The 12,538-nt window shown below is 45.7% G+C and overlaps 1 long non-coding RNA gene across 6 annotated transcripts in view; it reads right to left on the bottom strand.

The window, feature by feature from the left end:
• LOC307181240 overlaps positions 1 to 12,538 on the bottom strand; it is a 1,005,010-nt gene that overhangs the window by 931,181 nt on the left and 61,291 nt on the right. The gene's annotated exons all lie outside the window — the stretch shown is intronic.

Here is a 12,538-nt window from a genome sequence, read left to right as displayed (position 1 = left end):
AACGCAGCAGTGATAGGATTGGAGAGGTTCGGTGAGCAAATGAAGACCCTTTGAAGTCATATTGCATGGTACCCATTCCACGGGTTTCAACTACCCAGGTTTAAGGTATTCTTCCTTCAGCTAAAACATGCATGTGGAACCTAGAGTATGATCAACCATGTGATTGGGAGACGTGTTCAAATATGTCTCAGTTTTCCTCCCCTGGTACTCGGGTGCAACATTCCAGACGCTTTACTAACACTCTCCCGACTTGGAGAGTCAGTCCCTTTAACCTCCTGTTTGGCCCAGTTTGCAATTTCTGCGGAAGATGAACAGGAATAGCGAGAACCAATGAGAGGCTAGCTGGAGGTGTCTGGACGGGCAAATTTAACTCTCATTTCCCACCAGGAAGAGGAATTAACCAAAGGCTCAGCGTGCCGGGCCGGAACCAGATTAGGGCCTGAAGCCATCCTGTGGTGTTGCGGCCAGGTCACAAGAAAGCGAGTTGAAGAAAGGAGCTCAGGGGCACTGTAATTCACAAACCTGCAGAGTTATAAATGACAGCTATCGTCCAAAAATAGACTGAAGTAAGGCTGCCAAGAGGACTTGAAAGCGGGGCAGAATTGCAGGAAACCGATTTCAGGAGGTAGACTGGAATTGCATTGAAAGCATAGGAAAAGAGGCAGAACGTCCACAATGATGCACTTGGCCAAAAAGGGCGTATGCATTTTTTCCTGAATATATTCAGGAAAAAACGCATACGCCCTTTTTGGCCAACCAAGCAAGCTTGCAAAGGAAATCTGCACTACAATGAAGTCTCACTTCCCCCCGGTCAAAAGGGCCATCTGAAAAAAGGGTAAAATCCAGAAAGGCAGGACAGGCCATGGAGAACTGGGAGCCTTGTTATGCTGATGGGCGGGATGTAAATTGCCAACAGACACTCGGGAGAAGTGTATGGTGTTTCCTGAAACATCTAAAAAACAAAGCAACAGAGCCTAGGGCACTGCCACTTATGGTCCTATAGCTTAGGGAAATTAAAATCAAAAAGACACAGCCACCCCAAAGTTTGGGATGCCACTGTTTACAAGAACCTCGTTTACAGTACAAGTTCAACATCGCAGAAAGTGAAAAATGGATAAAGAAGTTGTGGTATTTACTTACAAAGCAATATCACTCAGCAATGAAATCTATGTCATCAGGCCCTTAGCATCACAATGAGTGGATTCAGTTATGATGATTCTAACTGAAATAAGTCACACAGAAAAAGAAACATCATAAGATATCAGTAATACACGGAATTTAAACTTGGTTACACAGGAACTGAATTACAGAACAGAACAGGGTCTCAAATTTAGAAAACCAACTTATGCTTGCTTAAGGGTAAAGGTGAGTTGGGGTGCTGCATAAAACCAGCGATTGAAATGAGCACAGATAAAGTTCCTTAAGTCAAATATGGAATAGACAAGAGCTACTCCTTGCTCAACGAAATGGACTCAAAACCGCATATTAAACGCCTAAGAATGTACCTGACTAGTAAGTATCGTAAAACCTATGGATTGCTATGTCTCCAAAAGAGAATCAAGCATGTGTACAGGGGCATAAACGCAGCAGTGATAGGATTGGAGAGGTTCGGTGAGCAAATGAAGACCCTTTGAAGTCATATTGCATGGTACCCATTACACGGGTCTCAACTCTCCAGGTTTAAGGTATTCTTCCTTCAGCTAAAACATGCATGTGGAACCCAAGTATGATCAACCATGTGAACGAGAGACGTGTTCAAATATGTCTCAGTTTTCTTCCCCTGGTACTCGGGTGCAACATTCCAGACGCTTTACTAACACTCTCCCCACTTGGAGAGTCAGCGCCTTTAAACTCCTGTTTGGCCCATTTTGCAATTTCTGCGGAAGATGAACAGGAATAGCGAGAACCAATGAGAGGCTAGCTGGAGGTGTCTGGACGGGCAAATTTAACTCTCATTTCCCACCAGGAAGAGGAAATAACCAAAGGCTCAGCGTGCCGTACCGGAACCAGATTAGGGCCTGAAGCCATCCTGCGGTGTTGCGGCCAGCTCAAAAGAAAGCGAGTTGAAGAAAGGAGCTCAGGGGCACTGTAATTCACAAACCTGCAGAGTTATAAATGACAGCTATCGTCCAAAAATATACTGAAGTAAGGCTGCCAAGAGGACTTGAAAGCGGGGCAGAATTGCAGGAAACCGATTTCAGGAGGTAGACTGGAATTGCATTGAAAGCATAGGAAAAGAGGCAGAACGTCCACAATGATGCACTTGGCCAAAAAGGGCGTATGCGTTTTTTCCTGAATATATTCAGGAAAAAACGCATACGCCCTTTTTGGCCAACCAAGCAAGCTTGCAAAGGAAATCTGCACTACAATGAAGTCTCACTTCCCCCCGGTCAAAAGGGCCATCTGAAAAAAGTGTAAAATCCAGAAAGGCAACAGGCCATTGAGAACTGGGAGCCTTGTTATGCTGATGGGCGGGATGTAAATTGCCAACAGACACTTGGGAGAAGTGTATGGTGTTTCCTGAAACATCTAAAAAACAAAGCAACAGAGCCTAGGGCACTTCCACTTATGGTCCTATAGCTTAGGGAAATTAAAATCAAAAAGACACAGTCACCCCAAAGTTTGGAACGGCTCTGTTTACAAGAACCTCGTTTACAGTACAAGTTCAACATCGCAGAAAGTGAAAAATGGATAAAGAAGTTGTGGTATTCACTTACAAAGCAATATCACTCAGCAATGAAATCTATGTCATCAGGCCCTTAGCAGTACAATGAGTGGATTCAGGTATGATGATTCTAACTGAAATAAGTCACACAGAAAAAGAAACATCATAAGATATCAGTAATACACGGAATGGAAACTTGGCTACACAGGAACTGAATTACAGAACAGAACAGGGTCTCAAATTTAGAAAAACAACTTATGCTTGCTTAAGGGTAAAGGTGAGTTGGGGTGCTGCATAAAACCAGAGATTGAAATGAGCACAGATAAAGTTCCTTAAGCCAAATATGGAATAGACAAGAGCTACTCCTTGCTCAACGAAATGGACTCAACACCGCATATTAAACGCCTAAGAATGTACCTGACTTGTAAGTATCTTAAAACCTATGGATTGCTATGTTTCCGAAAGAGAATCAAGCCTGTGTACAGGGGCATAAACGCAGCAGTGATAGGATTGGAGAGGTTCGGTGAGCAAATGAAGACCCTTTGAAGTCATATTGCATGGTACCCATTCCACGGGTTTCAACTACCCAGGTTTAAGGTATTCTTCCTTCAGCTAAAACATGCATGTGGAACCCAGAGTATGATCAACCATGTGATCGGGAGACGTGTTCAAATATGTCTCAGTTTTCCTCCCCTGGTACTCGGGTGCAACATTCCAGACGCTTTACTAACACTCTCCCCACTTGGAGAGTCAGTCCCTTTAACCTCCTGTTTGGCCCAGTTTGCAATTTCTGCGGAAGATGAACAGGAATAGCGAGAACCAATGAGAGACTAGCTGGAGGTGTCTGGACGGGCAAATTTAACTCTCATTTCCCACCAGGAAGAGGAAATAACCAAAGGCTCAGCGTGCCGTGCCGGAACCAGATTAGGGCCTGAAGCCATCCTGCGGTGTTGCGGCCAGGTCACAAGAAAGCGAGTTGAAGAAAGGAGCTCAGGGGCACTGTAATTCACAAACCAGCAGAGTTATAAATGACAGCTATCGTCCAAAAATAGACTGAAGTAAGGCTGCCAAGAGGACTTGAAAGTGGGGCAGAATTGCAGGAAACCGATTTCAGGAGGTAGACTGGAATTGCACTGAAAGCATAGGAAAAGAGGCAGAACGTCCACAATGATGCACTTGGCCAAAAAGGGCGTATGCGTTTTTTCCTGAATATATTCAGGAAAAAACGCATACGCCCTTTTTGGCCAACCAAGCAAGCTTGCAAAGGAAATCTGCACTACAATGAAGTCTCACTTCCCCCCGGTCAAAAGGGCCATCTGAAAAAAGTGTAAAATCCAGAAAGGCAACAGGCCATGGAGAACTGGGAGCCTTGTTATGCTGATGGGTGGGATGTAAATTGCCAACAGCCACTCCGGAGAAGTGTATGGTGTTTCCTGAAACATCTAAAAAACAAAGCAACAGAGCCTAGTGCACTTCCACTTATGGTCCTATAGCTTAGGGAAATTAAAATCAAAAAGACACAGCCACCCCAAAGTTTGGGACGCCTCTGTTTACAAGAACCTCGTTTACCGTACAAGTTCAATATCACAGAAAGTGAAAAATGGATAAAGAATTTGTGGTACTCATGTACAAAGCAATATCACTCAGCAATGAAATCTATGTCACCAGGCCCGTAGCAGCATAATGAGTGGATTCGGGTATGGTGATTCTAACTGAAATAAGTCTAACAGAAAAAGAAACATCAAAAAATATCACTAACACATGGAATTTAAACTTGGCTACAGAGGAACTGAATTACAAAACAGAACAGGGTCTCAAATTTAGAAAACCAACTTATGCTTGCTTAAGTGGAATGGTGAGTTGGGGTGCTGCATAAAACCAGAGACTGAAATGAACAAAGATAAAGTTCCTTAAGCCAAATATGGAATAGACAAGAGCTACTCCTTGCTCAACGAAATGGACTCCACACCCCATATTAAACGCCTAAGAATATACCTGACTAGTAAGTATCTTAAAACCTATGGATTGCTATGTCTCCAAAAGAGAATCAAGCGTGTGTACAAGGGTCATAAACGCAGCAGTGATAGGATTGGAGAGATTCGGTGAGCAAATGAAGACCCTTTGAAGTCATATTGCATGGTACCCATTCCACGGGTCTCAACTCTCCAGGTTTAAGGTATTCTTTCTTCAGCTAAAACATGCATGTGGAACCCAGAGTATGTTCAACCGTGTGATCGGGAGACATGTTCAAATATGTCTCAGTTTTCATCCCCTGGTACTTCGGTGCAACATTCCAGACGCTTTACTAACACTCTCCCCACTTGGAGAGTCAGTGCCTTTAACCTCCTGTTTGGCCCAGTTTGCAATTTCTGCGGAAGATGTACAGGAATAGGGAGAACCAATGAGAGACAAGCGGGAGGTGTCTGGATTGGCAAATTTAACTCTAATTTCCCACCAGGAAGAGGAATTAACCAAAGGCTCAGCGTGCCATGCCGGAACCAGATTAGGGCCTGAAGCCATCCTGCGGTGTTGCGGCCAGGTCACAAGAAAGCGAGTTGAAGAAAGGAGCTCAGGGGCACTGTAATTCACAAACCTGCTGAGTTATAAATGACAGCTATCGTCCAAAAATATACTGAAGTAAGGCTGCCAAGAGGACTTGAAAGCGGGGCAGAATTGCAGGAAACCGATTTCAGGAGGTAGACTGGAATTGCATTGAAAGCATAGGAAAAGAGGCAGAACGTCCACAATGATGCACTTGGCCAAAAAGTGCGTATGCGTTTTTTCCTGAATATATTCAGGAAAAAACGCATACGCCCTTTTTGGCCAACCAAGCAAGCTTGCAAAGGAAATCTGCACTACAATGAAGTCTCACTTCCCCCGGGTCAAAAGGGCCATCTGAAAAAAGTGTAAAATCCAGAAAGGCAGGACAGGCCATGGAGAACTGGGAGCCTTGTTATGCTGATGGGCGGGATGTAAATTGCCAACAACCACTTGGGAGAAGTGTATGGTGTTTCCTGAAACATCTAAAAAACAAAGCAACAGAGCCTAGGGCACTGCCACTTATGGTCCTATAGCTTAGGGAAATTAAAATCAAAAAGACACAGCCACCCCAAAGTTTGGGACGCCTATGTTTACAAGAACCTCGTTTACCGTACAAGTTCAATATCACAGAAAGTGAAAAATGGATAAAGAACTTGTGGTACTTACGTACAATGCAATATCACTCAGCAATGAAATCTATGTCATCAGGCCCGTAGCAGCATAATGAGTGGATTCAGGTACGATGATTCTAACTGAAATAAGTCACACAGAAAAAGAAACATCAAAAGATATCACTAATATACGGAATGTAAACTTGGCTACACAGGAACTGAATTCCAAAACAGAACAGTGTCTCAAATTTAGAAAACCAACTTCTGCTTGCTTAAGGGGAAAGGTGAGTTGGGTTGCTGCATAAAACCAGAGATTGAAATGAGCACAGATAAAGTTCCTTAAGCCAAATATGGAATAGACAAGAGCTACTCCTTGCTCAACGAAATGGACTCAACACCCCATATTAAACGCCTAAGAATGTACCTGACTAGTAAGTATCTTAAAACCTAGGGATTGCTATGTCCCCGAAAGAGAATCAAGCGTGTGTACTGGGGCATAAATGCAGCAGTGATAGGATTGGAGAGGTTCGGTGAGCAAATGAAGACCCTTTGAAGTTATATTGCATGGTACCCATTCCATAGGTCTCCACTCTCCAGGTTTAAGGTATTCTTCCTTCAGCTAAAACATGCATGTGGAACCCAGAGTATGATCAACCGTGTGATCGGGAGACGTGTTCAAATATGTCTCAGTTTTCATACCCTGGTACTCGGGTGCAACATTCCAGACGCTTTACTAACACTCTCCCGACTTGGACAGTCAGTGCCTTTAACCTCCTGTTTGGCCCAGTTTGCAATTTCTGCGGAAGATGAACAGGAATAGCGAGAACCAATGAGAGGCTAGCTGGAGGTGTCTGGACGGACAAATTTAACTCTCATTTCCCACTAGGAAGAGGAATTAACCAAAGGCTCAGCGTGCCGTGGCGGAAACAGATTAGGGCCTGAAGCCATCCTGCAGTGTTGCGGCCAGCTCACAAGAAAGTGAGTTGAAGAAAGGAGCTCAGGGGCTCTGTAATTCACAAACCTGCAGAGTTATAAATGACAGCTATCGTCCAAAAATATACTGAAGTAAGGCTGCCAAGAGGACTTGAAAGCGGGGCAGAATTGCAGGATACCGATTTCAGGAGGTAGACTGGAATTGCATTGAAAGCGTAGGAAAAGAGGCAGAACGTCCACAATGATGCACTTTGCCAAAAGGGCATATGCGTTTTTTCCTGAATATATTCATGAAAAAACGCATACGCCCTTTTTGGCCAACCAAGCAAGCTTGCAAAGGAAATCTGCACTACAATGAAGTCTCACTTCCCCCCGGTCAAAAGGGCCATCTGAAATAAGTGTAAAATCCAGAAAGGCAGGACAGGCCATGGAGAACTGGGAGCCTTGTTATGCTGATGGGCGGGATGTAAATTGCCAACAGACACTCGGGAGAAGTGTATGGTGTTTCCTGAAACATCTAAAAAACAAAGCAACAGAGCCTAGGGCACTTCCACTTATGGTCCTATAGCTTAGGGAAATTAATATCAAAAAGACACAGCAACCCCAAAATTTGGGACGGCTCTTTTTACAGGAATCTCTTCTCCGGCACAAGTTAAATATCCCAGAGAGCAAATAATGGATAAAGAAGTTGCGGTACTTCTGTACAACAGAATACCACTCAGCAATGAAATCTATGTCACCAGGCCCGTACCAGCATAATGAGTTGATTGAGGCACGATGATTCTAAGTGAAATAAGTCACACAGAAAAAGAAACATCATAAGGTATCTCTAATACACGGAATGTGAACTTGGCTACACATGAACTGAATTACAAAACAGAACAGGGTCTCAAGTTTAGAAAACCAACTTATGCCTGCTTAAGGGGGAAGGTGAGTTGGGGTGCTGCATAAAAGCAGAGTTTGAAATTAGCACAGATACCGTTCCATAAGCCAAATATGTAATAGACAAGAGCTACCCCTTGCTCAACGAAATGGATTCAACAATGAGGTATCACCTCACACCTGGTAGAATAGGCATCATTGAAAATCTACAAACAAAAAATGCTGGAAAGGGTGTGGAGAAAAGGAACCCTCTTCCACTATTGTTGGGAATATAAATTGATACAGTCATTATGGAGAACAATATGGAATTTCTTAAGAAACTAACAATAGAATTACCATATGATACAGCAATCCCAGTACTGGACATATACCCAGACAAAACCATAAATCAAAAAGAGTCATTCACCGCAATGTTCATTGCATCACTATTTACAATATCGAGGTAATGGAAGCAACCTAAATGCCCACAGACAGACGAATGCATAAAGCTGTGGTACATATATAAAATGGAATATTACTAAGCCATGAAAAGGAATGAAATTGGGTCATTTGTAGAGACGTCGATGGATCTAGAGACTGTCATACAGAGTGAAGTAAGTCAGAAAGAGAAAAACAAATCTTGTATATTCATGCATATATGTGGAACCTAGAAAAACTGTACAGATTAACCATTTTGCAAGGCATAAACAGAGCAACAGATGTAGACAACAAACGTATGGACAACAAGGGGGGAAAGCTGTTGGGGGGGTGGTGGTGGGAGGAGTTGAGAGACTGGGATTGGCATGTATACATTTATATGTATAAAATAGATAACCAATAAGAACCTGCTGTATAAAAATATAAAATAAAATTCAAAATTAAAAAGAAGTAAAATTTAAAAAATAAAACAGAAAAAACAATTATTCCCTGCACATACATGTATTTATATGAATAAATTATTTCCATGCTTATATCTGTAAATACAAAAAAGAGGAATAAAATCTACCTTGAACCAAAAACGAAAAAGAGAAAAAAAACACAGAACCCACCAGTTCCACAGAGGAAAACCGTATCAGGGCACTTGCTCCAGTTGTAAACAATTCTGAAGTTGGTCAGTGGTGGGGAATCGTCTCCCATTCAGCCAGCAGCCCCCACGCAACAAGCGTCCTCATTGCAAAGCTGGGGCACCGTGCCGAGGCATCTGTGAGTAAACGTGAGCTGAGCCCCAGGCCAGTTGCTGCTGAACTATTCCCACCCGTCCCAGGTAAAACACCTGAATATATACAAGGACTTGAAAGCCTAGAGGAAGGGCCATAGAGCCACACGAGTGACAGCATGCCGGCCGACTTGGTGCCTGCAGGCCAGCCAGGATGGTCCTGGCCCTGGGTGCTCTTCTGGAAGATTTCCATTTCCCTGCCTGAGATACCCGTCCTGTCCCTGCCCCCACTGCTTTTTTCCTTCCTCACCTCTGCCCAGGGAGAAATTCCAGCAGCAGGTATGGGTGACACATCCTCTTCTTTAGCAGGTGGCAGCCTGGCAACTGCTGCAGAAAGTCCAGCAGAGCCCCACTCACACTGGGCCACCCACAAAGCCGTGGCCTCTCACTCCCTCCCACCAGCCCAGCCCCGAGACTGCTGACAGGGCAGAGAAAATGGCGTCAGGCACGGCTGCAGGGGCTCTTGCTGCCTGGAGTGGTATTTATATTGATCTCAACCCAGGCACACCTGGGGAGGGCTGGCCGGCACGGTAAGGCTGCCCAGGTCAGCCAATCATCACCCCTCAGGGGCTCACAGTTGCAGAAAATGGAACTTGCTGAACCGGCCAGGTCCAAGGAACAGGTGTGGGCTCCTGAGAGTCAGGATAGACAAGGGGCTGCAGCTTTGGCTTGTTTTCTAATCATTTTATCTGGCCCATGAGTGGGAGACAACTTCAAGAAAACCCTCTCCTAATGAGAGGAACCCAGGAGTCAGGCAGAGGAGGGGTGGGTGGTGGTTGGAGACAGAGGCCTGGTGCCCCGGGTGCAGTGGAAGTCTCTGGAAGACCAGGTGGAGGGAGGCCTCACGGAGTGATGCCCAGGGTCACAGACCTGTCGCAGCTGCTGTTTGTTAGTTCAAGTCCTGCTCTGAGGTGCTCTGTGTCAGCTCTGAGCGACAGGTGAGCTGGGGGTGCTCTGCAATGAGGGCTATGTGCACGGTTCCTGTGTGCCCAGCCCTGCCACGGTACCTGCAAGGGTAGCTCTGTATCCTGGGAGGGGCCTGACCACGAGAGCCCCGTGGGCTGGGGTGGGGGTGGGGTACCTGCCCAGGTGAGCTCCATATTCTGGGATTGGTCTGACCACGAGAGCCCCATGGGCTGCTGGGGACCTGGTAAAGGATGTCAGGACAGTCAGTGAAGCCACCGAGGATATACCTCCAGTTGCTCCTAATTCCTACACCCTGCTGGTCATTCTACCAACCACCAGGACATGGTATTCTGTATTAGTCTTCAATGATGCCTTCTTTTGTATTCCATTAGTCCCAGAGTCACAAGAAATTTTGGCTTGTGAGTGGCAGGACTCAACATACAACTAAAACAATACTTCCGGGCCGTCTGGCCCCAAGGGTGCAAAAATTCCCACACCATCTTTGGGGAAAGCTTAGCTAAAGACCTAAAAGTTCTACCTCTGGAAAAGGAAACCCTCCTTCAATATGCAGACGACATTCTGATCACCAGCCCTACTAAGGAGGCCTCTGAACTACCAAGCCAATAAAGGATAGAAGTTGTCCAAGAAAAAGCTCAAATATCACAGACTGCGGTGACCTGCCTGGGCTTCATTCTCACAGAAGGTCAGAGAAGCCCATCCCAGGAAAGGGAAGAAACCATTTTCAGCCTTACCCCTTTCTAAAACTAGAAGACAGCTTAGGGGTTCCTGGGGAGGCCAGGGTTTGCTGCTTCTGGATCCCTAACTACAGTCTACTAGCTGGGCCTCTATATGAAACACTGAAAGGAAAAGATGATGATCCTTTTGAATAGAATCCAGAAGTGGCCTTTCAAGAATGGAAAGAGCAGTCAATTCAGACCCTTGCCCTGGAACTCCCTAATTTAGCTAAACCCTTTGACCTTTACAATCCCGGTGAAAGGTGAATCGCCATTGGAGAATTAGTGCAAAAACTGGGACCACTTGAAATGGAACAATGCAAGAATGCCATCCAGGTAGGATAAACTACGGTCACTAAGGGGCTTGGCCCACTGCCACATCTGGCCAAGATACTGGCGGTATCTAAAAACCTGGAAATCAGCAGCCCAAAAGGCCACCTCCCTCCTAAGGGAAAAGGACCCCACGTGGTGATCCTAACCACCAACCATGCCCTGAAGTTGCAGGGTTCGCTCCGTGGGCACACCGACCTCGAGTGAGGAGGCCCTCCAACTCCAACATCCAGAGAGATAACCGGGGGCAACAGGGCACCATGACGACTCGTGTGAACATCACTTGACCTGGAGTTTCTCTCATAAAACAACAAGAGTGTGTCCCAAAAGAGTAGACTACTGCTTGCAGGACTTACTGCACCCAGAGGGGAGCTAATAATCTTGGCGGGGGAACAGTATACCACACTGTCACCATAGAAAAGCCTACAGACACCGTGATGATGGTGGCCAATAAGACCGGCTGGACTCCTGTTTACTTCAAAAGGCTGTTGACTCAGTAGCCATCATGGTCCTTGATCACCACTGACCCTGGACTGTCTGGGAGTTGAGCGGGCAGGGCTCTGACACCTGGTGCTGTTTGTACGTTAATTCAGGGGCCTAATTGAAGAAAGCGCAGACTACTGGTCAGAGCATCTAGGCTGGCAGAGACGGTCAGCCTAAGGTGGCCGAACAAATGTGGGGCGGGGTGAAACCGGCCCCCACAGCGTCTCTGCACATCTCTTTCCTGGACCCTTAAAGGTCATTAGAATCTATAACACTTCCAATGCTGGTGCTCAGGTGGACGAGCAGGGAGGCAGGGGTCCTGGGGACAATCAACGTCACCGGGAGGCTGCTGGGGAGAAGCTCTGACCCTCGCCCCAGGGTATGAGGGCTCCCAACTCAGCACTCAGCAGTTACAGAAGAAGGGTCTGCACCCTCAGCACTCCAAGAATGAGGAACGGGACAAAAGGCAGAGGAGGGGTTTGTCCCCAGCAAAGCCCATTAAAAATCCCTGGGAGATAAAAATAGAATCTGGGCAATAAAGTCAAGTCTAACCTTTTTTATCCTTTGTGCTTTGTCTAATTTCACGTGCTCCTAGGGTCCCGCATGCAGAGGTTCCACACCCGGCACTTCAGACCAGATTTCCTAGTGCAGAATGGCTGGGTTGACACCTCAGCTCCTGGGGCCCAGTGCAGACTCCACGATATAGAGCCTGAGCTACAGCCAACCCGGCCCTTGAGAGCTCCGCCGCCTCCCTCCCTCCCACTGACTCTGACAGGATCTCTACACAGCAGCCCAGCCCACAGCCCACGGGGTAGTACATGCTCTCACCTCTCCATTCTCTGATCAAAATATAAAGTTTCCTTTGCTTGTGAACCAAACTCAGTCTCGATCTCTTGGCCCCAATGACACTGGGCAGGGGGACACTTGTTGGGGTCCACTCTGGAGGATCAATAACAGAAATTGAGACTATTGTAACCTCAATGAACAGATGTGTGAGCCAAACTGTAGTTAACATAGAACAGTGTATAAGGCTCGGGTAAAATAAGATGTTTTTAACACTTCCATTTGATATTTCCATCACTTTTTATAAGCAAGTTCAGTGAAAAGGTTTGTCTTATTTGTCAGGTCAATATTAGAGAAACGAAGTGATTTCTTTCCAAGGATGTACAGCTAATAATCTTGGTTAAACCTTCAATCTTGTTTTAAATGCTTTTCCATTGAAAATGATACCTCTCTTTCAGCTCCCCCATTTCTGAGA

Source organism: Stenella coeruleoalba (assembly GCF_951394435.1).
Source record: "Stenella coeruleoalba genome assembly, contig: scaffold_84, whole genome shotgun sequence".
Lineage (NCBI taxonomy): Eukaryota > Metazoa > Chordata > Mammalia > Artiodactyla > Delphinidae > Stenella > Stenella coeruleoalba.
The sequence above is the reverse complement of the archived record's forward strand: the minus strand, read 5'-3'. Positions and strand labels throughout refer to the sequence as shown.